Below are 16,396 nucleotides of genomic sequence, written 5' to 3'. Positions count from 1 at the left end.
AGTGAGATAGAATGCATAAACGAAGAAACTAAGACAAACAACGGGATGGCTCCAGTAAAGTGGTGGCCAAACAATGCACAAGTATAAACAACTGGAAAAAAATAACATTTAAAATTTGCAAATACTGTGCACAGGGAATATGCAAATATAGGTCCAAAGGCAAAAAAAAAAAACACTTTTATGCGTCCTCACAAAGGCAGAAACATGCTAGGGGAATGGGTACATTCCGTTTTGGAGCAGATTACAGATACTTCCACCCTAAACTATACAAATTTTTAATTAATGTAAAAATTTTTTACAATCTTCAGTGCTCGGAATTCAACGTGAGAGGTACACAGTATTATAGACTGGAAGACCAATATGATATTACTGATTTTTTTTTTAGAGGTGGCTGAAATACAGTAGAACATAAGAGAGAGGAACTGACATAGAATCACTTCAGGAGTACATATGGGGAGGGAGATATCCAAAAGACTGGAATAAAAGTCATCATCAAACACTCAGGTACTACACCACACAACACCTATACAACTACCAAAACTTGATGAACCACTACCAAAACAGCACACCCTGGATCAGGGTGAAGAGTAGGAGGGAAGGGGAGGGGGGGGGGGAGAAATACCAAAGCCCACCAGAAGTGACACGCAATTTGGGAAATCATTTTAATTTGTAAACTTACAAGGCCTAGAGTCAAAATCAACAAATAATGTTCATAAATGACCTAATAGAATCGAATTTAATATTTAATGCATTTACAAAAACCCATACGAAAGATTACATGGATAGTGAAATCTGGATCCCAAAGTATAATCTATATAGATGTGACAGAGTAATTAGGTCAAGTGGAGGAGTAGGTCTGAATATTAAAGAGGAACTGGCATGCACAGAGCTCCTGAACTCGACCATTGAGGTGGTAGAGGTACTTAGAATCAAGGTACAAATGTAATTCTAATTACTATTCTAATATACAAACCGCCAAATGCAACAGTTGAGGAATTCACAGAGCAGATACACAAAAAGAGAATATCCTTGATATTTGGTACTGGGTTTGCTTGGTTATTATTTTCCTTGGAGACTTCAACCTTCCTAGTTTAAAATGGAGAATAGTAAACAATAACATTATAGCAGGAAATCAACCTGGAAATAACCAACCACAAGTCAGAGAACTACTGATACTCTGTGACAAATTCTCGCTTAATCGGCAGATTACAGAACCAACCAGGAACGATACCAATCTGGACCTTATATTTTCAAACAATTTTGAGGCAATCAGAGACATTACGATCGCAGACACTACATACTCAGAACATAAGCTCATTACAGTGCAAACTAACATTAATAACGGCAGTAGGTCCAAGAGAAACACCAAGCGAAAAGGGTTTGTCGATCAATTCAATTTCCACAATATGAGGATCGACTGGGAAAGAAAAGATATAGACCTTGCAAACATTCAACGAGAAATAGTCTTATGCGACAAAACTCCCACACAGGGAATATCCCTACTGACAGCCGAAGCAAACAAGATCTGCTTGAAGCACGTGCCTGTGAGAAGGGTCAGAACGAGGACCATTCCAGAAAGAGAACACAGACTTTGGAGAGAAGTACAGAAGAAGGAAAAATTCACGGAAATACTTAAACAGACACGACTATCACAAGCAAGGAAAATAAATCTAACTGGGATGTCGAAGAAATAGAGCAGACACTGTAGCAGTCATATGAATCTGTTAAAAGGAATTAGAACAGAAAGTCATACAAGAGAAAGAAAAATCCAAAATATTTTTTCACATATGCAAAATCTAAATAAAAAAACATTAGTATTGGCCCTTTATTTACAACTGAAGGTTCGTACACAGGAAACAACAAATAAATTAGTGAAATTCTAAATGGCCAGAATGAAACCATGTTTAACACCCCAATAAACAACATGAAAATTGAGGATCCACAGTTTCTTTATAAATGACATCTAAGCTTCAGATAATATAACTAATAATAACACGAACTCTGAAGACTTTGAGAGAGAAATTGACAACATGCCCATGCACTCACCCCTGGTCCTAACTCATGGAATTTAATATTCAGAAAGAAATGTAAAGTACCAGTAGCGTGAGCACTCAGTGAATCATGGAGAAAAGCCTGGATACAGGGGGAGATACCAGCAGCATTTAAATCATATATGGCTCCTCTGCACATGGGAGGTAATAAAGCGTTGGCAAAAATTATAGACCTGGTGCACTAACATCACACATAATAAAAGTTTTTGAAAGAGTGATTTGGAATCAAATTTCCAGTTTTATGGAAAATAAAGAATTTCACAATCTAGGACAACATGGATTTAGAGCGGGAAGATCCTGTCTGTCGCAGTTACTCAACCACTATGAGAGAATTACAGAATCCTTAGAGTAAAAGCAAAATGCAGATGTTGTATATATACACTTTGCAAAGGCGTTCGACAAATGTGACCATGGATTGATAGCCCAGAAAATAAGATCAATAGGAATAGAGGGTAAAGTGGGGATTTTCCACAAATCCAAAAAGAGGTTGGATTTTCAACTTTCTGTCAAACAGAATGCAGAGAGTGATGGTAAATCAAGTAAGATCAAGCCCAAGTGCAGTGAAAAGCTCTGTACACGGAGGGGGAGACCCGGTCGGCCGAGCGGACAGCACGCTGGGCTTGTGATCCTGTGGTCATGGGTTCGATCCCAGGCGCCGGCGAGAAACAATGGGCAGAGTTTCTTTCACCCTATGCCCCTGTTACCTAGCAGTAAAATAGGTACCTGGGTGTTAGTCAGCTGTCACGGGCTGCTTCCTAGGGGTGGAGGCCTGGTCGAGGATCGGGCCGCGGGGACACTAAAAAGCCCCGAAATCATCTCAAGATAACCCCAAGGCACAGTCAATGCAACACAGCTATTTCAAATTCTTATTTCTGATATATGCAAAAACACTAGACGCCGCTTCGTGTATCCTATGCAGATGATACAAAGATCAGCATGAAAATTGCCACTGTAGAAGACACTGAAAAACTAAAGATAGATATAAATAAATTATTCGATTAGACAACTGAAAATAACATGATGTTTATCGATGATAAGTGTCAGGTACTGAGGTATGGTGGAAACGAGGAACTTAAACGAAACACAGTGTACAGAACACAATCAGACCTACTCGTAGAAGGAAAGCAATATGTAAAGGACCTAGAAATTATGATGTCTGACGGCCTGACGTTTAGTGGACCCAACCGAGCAAATATAGCCCGAGCCAGGAAAATGATATGATGGCTTATGAAAACATTCAAATCCAGAAACCCCACAGCAATGCTAACACTATTTAGATCATTAGTGCTGTCCCGTTTTAAGTACTGCTTAAGACGAGAAGGGTATCAAATAATATATACATTGAAGATACTGGAGGGCCATGTCCCAAAATGGCACAGTAGAATATCAACATACTGGAGCGAAATGTACCAAAGGAGGTGCAGAATAGAACCAGTGAAGAGTTGGTGCGCCAAAGGTACAATCAGAGAACACTAGCTGAACATCAAGGGTCTACCGCTGTTCAATACCCTTCCAGTAAACATTACAAATATTGCTTGAACCAAGGTGGATGTATTCAAGAGGCACATTGACAGGTTCTTGTAAGAATTGCTGGACCAACCAGGCTGTAGTGGATATGTGGGCCTGCGGGCTGCTCCAAGCAACAGCCTGTTTAACCAAGTCATCACAAGTCTAGTCTGGCCCCGGGCCGGGCTGGTGGAGTAGAAGAACTCTAAAACCTCTCAAGGTATTCTGAATGTATGTTTCCCTCCCTATCACCCACCGCCTCCCATTGCTTCCCTCCCCCATCACCCACCGCCTCCCATTGCTTCCCTCCCCCATCACCCATCCCCTCCCATTGCTTCCCTCCCCCACCACCCATCCCCTCCCATTGCTTCCCTCCCCCACCACCCATCCCCTCCCATTGCTTCCCTCCCCCACCACCCATCCCCTCTCATTGCTTCCCTCCCCCACCACCCATCCCCTCCCATTGCTTCCATCCCCTGTAACACCAAAAATGTGTTTTTGTATAACATTTTACTTACATTGAGAGTTCAGTCACACAGGATATTGGTGTCGCCAGACAGTCGGCACTGAGCAATTAAGAAGTCCTTAGAGATTAATGGTCAGAGGTTGATTAGGGGTCAGGTCGTGTGAACTGACTTTGCTTTCTGCTAAGCTGTTAATTGAAACCAGCGGCTGTGTCTTTCCATCAACATGCCACTGTTTAGATGTGGTAGATCTCCTTGGTTGGCGGAGCTTAGCTCCCGGTTCCCCTATAAATACCCATGGAACAGTACATTTGAGCTTACGGGCTATTCATGCCCGTGCAATCTCTTGGGTGTCTTAATCTTTATCAATCATTCAATCTTCATTTGAGACATTGAGGAGGACAGGGATAACGAGAGCGCTAGTCAAGAGAAAGGCCAGAAGCCAGACTAGGTCTGTCAGGCCGGGTGGGGACTCTATGTTAGCCGTACTAACCCCTTTCCCTTCCCTTCTAACTTAGTCTCAGAGACCTTGGTGAGTGAACTTGTAAGGTGACGTATATTGTGATTTCAACTTAGGTGTTGTGTGACGTTCAGGGGCAGTCAGCAGTAGTGCTCTTAATTTCTTGTGACTTAAATTTGTGTATTAATGTTAACATATTGAACATGAAGTGAAATGGGTGAATTAAGATACCCATAATAATAAATAATAATTGATTAGCTTATTTTTGTAAATTGTCTTTAATTCTGATCCCTAGATCTTGGATTGTGAAAGCTAAAGTGGAGAGCCCTCTAAAGTTTACTGGCTTAAGATTTTGACTTAAAGATTCTTGGTTATATGAGTTATATTCTTACAGCGGGTATATGATAACACCAGATAGTATTGTTGTGCACACAAGTTCCATTCCTACTCATATATTTAATTAACTTAAATGGATGGTGACAGCAACCTTCTACTTTCTACTCTTTTACCTGATCTATCCTTCTACTATACTTTTAATTTTACTTTCTACTCCACTAATTTCCTTGATCCCCTTCTCTCTCCCTCATTTTAAACTTTGCCTTTGCCCTGACAATACAACTCACACCTCCCTTACACCTCTCTACCTCCATCACCCCTTGCCCACCACCAATTCTTCATTTCTTTCTTTTTTTCATTTTCCGATACGTTACTCCCCTTCACCCACTCACCTTCTCTTGATTCCTGCTGTGAATCCCATATAGCCTTCGACTTAAGCTCTGCCCCAGCATGAGAGTTATTCCAAATTATTCCTTCTTAGCTTATATTGGTGTTTAGATACACGAATCTGTCATGCATGTAGTTAAAATGTGTGGGGTGTAACGAAAAGACAGTGTTCAACATAACAACTTAGTTTATTCAATAAAGTACTAACTACTACAACAAAACAAGAGAGATATCAGTGACGTTACTCGAAATCCTTCCCGTGACACTATCAATGACAGCTAGACACCAGCCCCTCGGACTGCATAATGAACTAACTCGAACATAAGGCGTGAACACAGAGGAATCAATCAAGCAAGATACAGACACAGATCTATATTCACACTGGCAACTAGGACACAGTAGGTTCCGAGACACATCACCAGTAACCTCCTAACTGTTCTACGCATCTGTGCAGTCCACGCCAGCACTAGCAGTTGCAATCAAATCATTAGCCTGTCAATGAAACATCAATGACTAATGGGTTCACTGGCAACTCCAGCAACCTTTCCAAAATTAATCTTTACGTTAACACACCTTCCCAAGGACAATCAACAATCAATAATAATTTGATTTACGTTAATAGCAAAGTAACATTTACGTTAATTTAATAACTCTTACAACTGTCACTAGTAACGCGGAAATTACACAACACGCTCTACCCGTCGAGCATTCAGTGAGTAAATCCCATTAATCCCTGTACTTCCAGGCAGCTGATTAATCTCTTTACTGGTTACGTTAATTTACGTTATCGATTACTATCACTCACCGACGGTAAACTCTGATTTTACAATGTCCAAAGTGCTAAGAGAACGGTAATCACTCATGATTACCTTTAGAGCAATTAATTACTATCCTCAATATCAGTAATTAATCCATTATATTCGCAACCTTTCGCACTGGCTCAGCAATTTACATTAAGGTATGAATTCCGTCTGAGCCTTCCATACTCAGACCAATTCAGGTGATTAAGGACGCTAATCACCACGTTTACGTTATTCTAAATGACGTTACTCTTCCCACGAGTCAATCAAGTGCCGGTACTTCCGAACAGATAAATAACGACGTTACGTTAATGGAACAATGCAGCTTTCGTGTGAGTCGATCAAACACGGATCGAAGATAATTACTTTGACTTCCTGAAACACGTCAATTACCCGGCCCATTGACCGTCAATTACGATGGACAGTACTCTAATTTCTTGTCTGGCTGATGGCTAGGCTACCCTGAGACTACCGTAGCTGCTTGTAGGAAAAATAATTAACCCAAACGTGTTCTACGTTACTCAAATTGTTAAAGAACAAATTCTCTTAAAGGAATGAGCGTTCCCTTGGTTACATCATATTAATTGCCTCGCAATCACCTCACTGAAAACTGGACATCAGTATCCTACCAGATAAATAGGAGAATATAAAACCCAAGTATTCCTCTCAGCCAAGTTCACTCACGACAATGATAAATCAATCTAACAAATCACAGTGATTTACGTTACAATCCGGTTGCAATGACAAAACTGCAGAACGCTAGTAAATAACACTCGGGACATGAACCCTCAAGAACACGGCCCCACAATGACTTACTGAACTGCAATCACATACGGTGATTGCTCAACACTAGCAACAATCACCATCAATGACAACCCCTATGCAATAACACACACGGCAAGTACTCTAATTTCTAAGTATTAGAACACTGCACAATACTTACTTTTGCTAATGATCCAACCGTGCTCTAAATAACCCCTTGAAACATAGGTCCACATGATGCAATAACCACAGTAAATAGCACACACACACACACACACACACACACACACACACACACACACACACACACACACACACACACACACACACACACACACACACACACACACGGGAGACAGTAGGAGAGACACATGATTAGTGAGGTCCGCGGAAATTCGTCAATTTCTCGGGACATTGAAGGAGTATAGAGGCTAGATCGTAGTATTTGGCCTCTCGCAGTGTGTAGCTAGCAGGGTGCAACATAGCATAGTCATATCGCTAGCGATAGTGCGAAGATTTGGCGAAGAAACCAAAGTGGAGCTAGGGCATCACCGGTGCATGTAAGTGTGTGACCTGACCGGGTGGGACGCCCCACCGTGGAACTACCTGATTGTGCTGTTGAATGGTGACTGTGATCAGTGGTACAGTGAATTAGTGAACTGTCACATAACGATACAGTGACTGACTCCAGAGCTTTGTGTAGACAGAGAAGAACCGACCTCATCAATCTACTAGCACTTAGTGAATCACCTAGTGGGAGACAACGATGGATAACCATCGTCATCATACATCGTCCTTACTCATCTAGTTGTGTGAGCGGGAGGAGACTGGTATGTACCCCCTATCTGGTCAATTAATCAAGTGTACAGATTGAGGTAAAATATTATCAAATTCTTGTTCAGGATATCATATATATTTAAAAATCTCAGAGTGGCTCATTTAGGCAGAGGTAACGCATAAGGGATATCTTGACACATACACGCATGCCCGCCCATGTACGTATACACGCACACAAGTGTGCACACGCTAAAACAGACACACACACACACGCTAAAACAGACACACACACACACACACGTGCACACACACACACACACACACACACACACACACACACACACACACACACACACACACACACACACACACACACACACACAATTGTTCAGTCAGGGGAAAAGGCATTAACACCTGGGATCAGGACCTTACTATCCCCCCCCCCTCTTGACCCCACCATCTGACCTGACCTGACCTAGTCGCCATCTCCACCCCCCCCCACCCCCAGTCCCCCGCATCGCCCATACACACACTCTTCCCCTCCCCACTCTCCCTCTCTCCCACTCCCTCTCTCCCACTCCCGCTATCTCTCTCCTGCTCTCTCTCTCTCTCTCTCTCTCTCTCTCTCTCTCTCTCTCTCTCTCTCTCTCTCTCTCTCTCTCTCTCTCTCTCTCTCTCTCTCTCTCTCTCTCTCTCCCTCCCTCTCTTTCCTTCCCCCTCCCTCTCTGCCCACACACACACACACACACACACACACACACACACACACACACACACACACACACACACACACACACACACACACACACAGGTACTCCAGTGGATAGAGGAATACCTAAGCAACAGGAGACAACGAGTCTGTGTGAGGGGTGAGGTCTCAGATTGGCGAGACGTCACAAGTGGAGTCCCGCAGGGGTCAGTCCTTGGACCTATACTGTTTCTGGTATATGTAAATGATCTCCCAGAGGGTATAGATTCGTTCCTCTCAATGTTTGCCGACGATACAAAAATTATGAGGAGGATTGAAACAGAGGATGATAGTAGGAGGCTACAAGATGACCTGGATAGACTGAGTGAATGGTCCAACAAATGGCTGTTGAAGTTCAACCCGAGTAAATGCAAAGTAATGAAACTAGGCAGTGGAAACAGGAGGCCAGGCACAGGATACAGAATAGGAGATGAAGTACTTAATGAAACAGACAGAGAGAAAGATCTAGGAGTTGATATCACACCAAACCTGTCTCCTGAAGCCCACATAAAGAGAATAACGTCTGCGGCATATGCGAGGCTGGCTAACATCAGAACGGCGTTCAGGAACCTGTGTAAGGAATCATTCAGAATCTTGTACACCACATATGTAAGACCAATCCTGGAGTATGCGGCCCCAGCATGGAGCCCGTACCTTGTCAAGCACAAGACGAAGCTGGAAAAAGTCCAAAGGTATGCTACTAGACTAGTCCCAGAACTAAGAGGCATGAGTTATGAGGAAATGCTGCGGGAAATGCACCTCACGACACTGGAAGACAGAAGAGTAAGGGGGGACATGATCACAACCTACAAAATCCTCAGGGGAATCGACCGGGTAAACAAGGATGAACTATTCAACACTGGTGGGACGCGAACAAGGGGACACAGGTGGAAGCTGAGTACCCAAATGAGCCACAGAGACGTTAGAAAGAACTTTTTCAGTGTCAGAGTAGTTAGTAAATGGAATGCATTAGGAAGTGATGTGGTGGAGGCTGACTCCATACACAGTTTCAAATGTAGATATGCTAGAGCCCAATAGGCTCATGAATCTGTACACCAGTTGATTGACGGTTGAGAGGCGGGACCAAAGAGCCAGAGCTCAACCCCCGCAAGCACAATTAGGTGAGTACAATTAGGTGAGTACACACACACACACACACACACACACACCTCCCCCTCCCTCTCTCGCTCACCCGCTCTCTCCCTCACCCACTCTCTCCCTCTCCATCTCTCTCCCTCTCCTCTCTCTCCCTCTCTCCCTCCTGCCTCTCTCTCCATCTCCTCCCCCCCCTCCCCTTCTACTTTCTTCTCACTTCAGTGGAAGGGTCAGATCCCCCCCACCCACCCATTTATCTCTCCCTTTATCACTCCCTTTCTCTCTCTCTCTTTCACTCTCTCTTCCTCTCTCTCGCTCTCTCACTCCCCCGTCCCAACAGGGTCAAGCATGGCAGCCAGAGGTACCAGGGGAACAGGAAAGAGCCAAGGTGACGAGATAAAGGAAATGTTCGCCCAGTTTCTGGAGGACATCAAGAGTGAGATGCAAGAAATGATGCACGAAATGAAGAACGAAATAAGCAGCCTGAAAATAGAGCTGACAGCAGCAAAGGAGGAGATTAGAGCCCCCAAAGAGAATGGTATCGAGGCTGAGAATCAGAAAACCATCCAGGGAGAAGGTGGTAATAGTTTTTTGGATGAGAAAGCCACAATAAAAGCAACATTTGCGGAAATACTAAAAAAAAATAACTCTGAAGTAATAACTGCAGTGATGGAGGTGGCCATGAAAGCAGCCACCTCACAGGAGGTGGCACGCTCCACTAGCCAACTGCTGGAAAGGAACAGATCAGTGGTTGCTGTGGGTATTAAAGAGCAGGAAGGATCTAATAGGACAGAGTGGAATGACAAGGACAAAGCAGCAGTGAATGAAGTACTAAAGGCACTAGACATGGAAGGAGCTGAGCATAGCATTGAGAAGGTTTTCAGGCTAGGCTGGTACAACAAAGACCGAGACCGAATGATAAAGATAGTGTTTGCAAACGAGAACACAAAAGGGAGAATTATATACCGAACATACCGAAAGGGGAATTATGAACAGATGAGAAGTTTCCTAGGTGAAATACCTTGGGACACTTATGATATGTTCTTGTCTTGTCCTTACTAAGGACAAGACAAGAACATATCGATGCCAACACAGAAGACAATGTCCAACATAATAGGCCAATTACACTGGATTAATCTTTGTGTTTAGATAGGAGATGCCTCGCATGGGCCAATAAGCCTTCTGCAGCCTCTATGTTTCACCTCACATTTATCCCTTATGTATCCCCCCATGTATTCACCTTTATTGTATTATCACCTGACCCAGTGCGGGTATAAAATCAACTAGTATTGTAAGATCTGTTCACTTGAGAATGAACCATGGAGGTTCGAAACGTTGTGCAAATTATATAAATAAGTGTAATACACTCTATAGTAAATCACTTCTTTTCTTCACCCTAAAAGTACAAAAATGAGTTTTGGAGAACTCCTATTTCAATTAAGCCCTGATGATAAGAAAATAGTTAGAGGGACAGAAGCCCTAAACCAGAAAATAATAAATACAGAATATGCGGTCATATTCAATGAAACATATATATATATATATATATATATATATATATATATATATATATATATATATATATATATATATATATATATTATTAAATATGACCGAAAAAGTAAGATATATAATTCTAACACGAATTATCTCTATCTTTCTTACGTTTCTTTTCACTGTTGATGGTAATTCAAAGATCAATTCTCCAAAATTCATTTTTATTTCTAGTCTGACGCGACACTTGAGCGCGTTTCGTAAAACTTATTACATTTTCAAAGACTTTAGTTTACAAACACACAACTGAAACTGAATAGAGCTTACACATCTTCGAGGTCTATATCTACATTTGGGTGAGGTGGATGAGGTGAAAAACGAACTTTCAACAATGGGTATTCAATGGGTATTAAATTCCAACACAAGACAGAACACGAAACAATGGGTATTAAATTCAAACACAAGACAGAACACGAAACAATGGGTATTGGATGGAAGTAATTGTAGAAAGCCTATTGCTCCATATTTCTTGATGCTTCTATATTGGAGCGGAGTCTTGAATGGGGTAGAATATAGTTGTGCATTAATTGGCTGTTGATTGCTGGTGTTCACTTCTTGATGTGTAGTGCCTCGCAGACGTCAAGCCGCCTGCTATCACTGTATCTATCGATGATTTCTGTGTTGTTTGCTAAGATTTCTCTGGTAATGGTTTGTTTGTGGGAAGAGAATATATATGTTCCTTAATGGAGCCCTGTTGCTTATGCATCGTTAAACGCCTGGAACGAGATGTTGTTGTCTTTCCTATATACTGTTTTTTTTAGGCTTACAGTCCCCAAGAGGGCATTTGAAGGCATAGACGACGTTGGTCTCTTTTAAAGCGTTCTGCTTTGTGTCTGGAGAGTTTCTCATCAGTAGGCTGGCCGTTTTTCTGGTTTTATAGTAAATCGTCAGTTGTATCTTCTGATTTTTGTCTGTAGGAATAATGTTTCTACTGACAAAATCTTTCAGGACCCTTTCCTCCGTTTTATGGGCTGTGGAAAAGAAGTTCCTGTAAAATAGTCTAATAGTGGGTATAGGTGTTGTGTTAGTTGTCTCTTCAGAGGTTGCATGGCGTTTCACTTTCCTTCTTATGATGTCTTCCACGAAACCATTGGAGAAGCCGTTGTTGACTAGGACCTGCCTTACCCTACAGAGTTCTTCGTCGACTTGCTTCCATTCTGAGCTGTGGCTGAGGGCACGGTCGACATAAGCGTTAACAACACTCCTCTTGTACCTGTCCGGGCAGTCACTGTTGGCATTCAGGCACATTCCTATGTTTGTTTCCTTAGTGTAGACTGCAGTGTGGAAAACTCCACTCCTTTCCATGACTGTTACATCTAGAAAGGGCAGCTTCCCATCCTTCTCCATCTCGTAAGTGAAACGCAACACAGAATTCTGCTCAAATGCCTCCTTCAGCTCCTGCAGATGTCTGACATCAGGTACCTGTGTAAAAATGTCGTCAACATACCTGCAGTATATGGCCGGTTTCAAGTTCATGTTGACTAAGACTTTTTGCTCGATGGTACCCATGTAGAAGTTTGCAAACAGGACACCTAGGGGAGAACCCATGGCGACCCCATCTACTTGCTTATACATGTGTCCATCCGGGCTCAAGAAGGGTGCCTCTTTAGTACAAGCTTGGAGTAGTTTCCTTAGACTGTTTTCTGGTATGTCAAGAGGTGTACAGGCCAGATCACGGTACACTCTGTCGGCTATCAACCCGATTGTTTCATCCACAGGTACGTTGGTAAACAGAGATTCTACGTCCAACGAGGCTCTTATCCCTGTGGACCGTGTTCCCCGCAGCAAGTCAACAAATTCCTTTGGAGACTTCAGGCTGAAGACTATTTTACAGGAACTTCTTTTCCACAGCTCATAAAACGGAGGAAAGGGTTCTGAAAGATATTGTTAATAGAAACGTTATCCCTACAGACAAAAATCAGAGGATACAACTGACGATTTACTATAAAACCAGAAAAACGGCCAGCCTACTCATGAGAAACTCTCCAGACACAAAACAGAACGCTTTAAAAGAGACTAACGACGTCTGTGCCTTCAAAAGCCCTCTTGGGGACTGTAAGCTCCAAAAAACCCAGTATATAGGCAAGACAACAACATCTCTTTCTAGGCGTTTAACGATGCATAAGCAACAGGGCTCCATTAAGGAACATATAATCTCTTCCCACAACCAAACCATCGCCAGAGAAATCCTAGTAAACAACACAGAAATCATCGATAGATACAGTGATAGCAGGCGGCTTGACGTTTGCGAGGCATTACACATCAAGAAGTCAACACCAGCAATCAACACCCAATTAATGCACAACTATATTCTATCCACCTCAAGACTCCGCTCCAATATAGAAGCATCAAGAAATATGGACCAATAGGCTTTCTACAATCACTTCTATTCAATACCCATTGTTTCATGTTCTGGCTTGTGTTGATGAAATTAATACCTTATTAAATACCACCTCACCCCTTCCACCTCACTCAAATGTAGATATAAACAAAATCGGAGATGTGTAAGTTCTATTCAGTTGTGTATGTGTTAACCAAAGTCTTTGAAAATGTAATAAGTTTTACGAAACGCGCTCAAGTGTCGCGTCAGACTAAAAATAAAAATGAATTTTGGAGAATTGATTTTTGAATTACCTCCAACAGTGAAAAGAAATGTACGAAACATTGAGAGAATTCGTGTTAGAATTATTAATCTTACTTTTTCGGTCATATATATATATATATATATATATATATATATATATATATATATATATATATATATATATATATATATATATGTCGTACCTAATAGCCAGAACGCACTTCTCAGCCTACTATGCAAGGCCCGATTTGAACAATAGTCCAAGTTTTCATGAATTAATTGTTTTTCCACTACCTAACCCACCTAACCTAACCTAACCTAACTTTTTCTAGTACCTAACCTAACCTAACCTATAAAGATAGGTTAGGTTAGGTTAGGTAGGGTTGGTTAGTTTCGGTCGTATATCTACGTTAATCTTAACTCCAATAAAAGAAAATTGACGTCATACATAATGAAATGGGTAGCTTTATCATTTCATAAGAAAAAAATTAGAGAAAATATATTAATTCAGGAAAACTTGGCTTATTAGGCAAATCGGGCCTTGCATAGTAGGCTGAGAAGTGCGTTCTGGCTATTAGGTACGACATATATATATATATATATATATATATATATATATATATATATATATATATATATATATATATATATATATATATATTATTAAATATGGATAAATTATTAAATATAAATATTAAATATATATATATATATATATATATATATATATATATATATATATATATATATATGTCGTACCTAGTAGCCAGAACGCACTTCTCAGCCTACTATGCAAGGCCCGATTTGCCTAATAAGCCAAGTTTTCATGAAATAATTGTTTTTCGGCAACTTAACCTACCTAACCTAACCTAACCTAACTTTATCGGCTACCTAACCTAACCTAACCTATAAAGATAGGTTAGGTTAGGTTAGGTAGGGTTGGTTAGGTTCGGTCATATATCTACGTTAATTTTAACTCCAATTAAATAAAATTAACCTCATACATAATGAAATGGGTAGCTTTATCATTTCATAAGAAAAAAATTAGAGAAAATATATTAATTCAGGAAAACTTTGCTTATTAGGCAAATTGGGCCTTGCATAGTAGGCTGAGAAGTGCGTTCTGGCTACTAGGTACGACATATATATATATATATATATATATATATATATATATATATATATATATATATATATATATATATATATATATATATATATGTCGTACCTAGTAGCCAGAACGCACTTCTCAGCCTACTATGCAAGGTCCAATTTGCCTAATAAGCCAAGTTTTCATGAATTAATTGTTTTTCGACTACCTAACCTACCTAACCTAACCTAACATAACTTTTTCGGCTACTTAACGAAACCTAACCTATAAAGATAGGTTAGGTTAGGTTAGGTAGGGTTGGTTAGGTTCGGTCATATATCTACGTTAATTTTAACTCAAATAAAAAAAAATTGACCTCATACACAATGAAATGGGCAGCTTTATCATTTGATAAGAAAAAAATTAGAGAAAATATATTAATTCAGGAAAACTTGGCTTATAAGGCAAATCGGGCCTTGCATAGTAGGCTGAGAAGTGCGTTCTGGCTACTAGGTACGACATATGTCTATATATATATATATATATATATATATATATATATATATATATATATATATATATATATATATATATATATATATATGTCGTACCTAGTAGCCAGAACGCACTTCTCGGCCTACTATGCAAGGCCCGATTTGCCTAATAAGCCAAGTTTTCATGAATTAATTGTTTTTCGACTACCTAACCTACCTAATCTAACTTAACCTAACTTTTTCGGCTACCTTAACTAACCTAACCTATAAAGATAGGTTAGGTTAGGTTGGGTTGGTTAGGTTCGGTCATATATCTACGTTAATTTTTAACTCCAATAAAAAAAATTGACCTGATACATAATGAAATGGGTAGCTTTATCATTTCATAAGAAAAAAATTAGGGAAAATATATTAATTCGGGAAAACTTGGCTTATTAGGCAAATCGGGCCTTGAATAGTAGGCCGAGAAGTGCGTTCTGGCTACTAGATACGATATATATATATATATATATATATATATATATATATATATATATATATATATATATATATATATATATATATATATATATATATATATATATATCGTATATATATATATATATATATATATATATATATATATATATATATATATATCGGTTATATATATATATATATTTAATAAAACAAAAAGGGAAGGGAGTACCATCTCTGGCTGGAAGAAGGGGGACCCATAGCCTCGGAGGAAACCACATATAACGCATTGTGTATTTAAAGGTTACAAAACATACAAAACAAATGCCTAAAGGTTATGGATCTCTAGAAGCTCCTCCGCTTCCGGACAGGAACCGTGGACGCAGCAAGCATTTCCCCTCTGGATCGCCACACTGAAACGCTGAAACAAAAAACTGGAAGCCCTTGGGTCTCTGGTGACGTCAATGAGCTTGGAACCCAATTCCTTGAGAAATCCCAAGGCACTCTTGCCCCAGGGGCCATGCGTCTCAGACGCTATGGGAACAAAGAGGTATTGACCTTCCAGTCGCCTGTACTTGAGTGATTTTGCTGTTTCCCTGTGGTTGGCCGCCTCACCTGCTTGATCAGCTCCGAAGTGTAAATAGGTGTCAACCAGGGTGGATACACATGTGTAGTCCCACACCAACTGTCTACCCTCCTTCCAGGAGTATATGGTGATGCCATCAGGGCGAAGTGCATGGAAATCCGGGTTTTGGACCCCTAGGAGGCGAGGTTCTCTCTTCGCTGGGCACCTAGCTGAGACGAGGCTTCTCTTGATGATGTCATTGACCTC

Source organism: Procambarus clarkii, chromosome 28, assembly GCF_040958095.1.
Source record: "Procambarus clarkii isolate CNS0578487 chromosome 28, FALCON_Pclarkii_2.0, whole genome shotgun sequence".
Classification (NCBI taxonomy): Eukaryota; Metazoa; Arthropoda; class Malacostraca; order Decapoda; family Cambaridae; genus Procambarus; species Procambarus clarkii.
The sequence above is the reverse complement of the archived record's forward strand: the minus strand, read 5'-3'. Positions refer to the sequence as shown.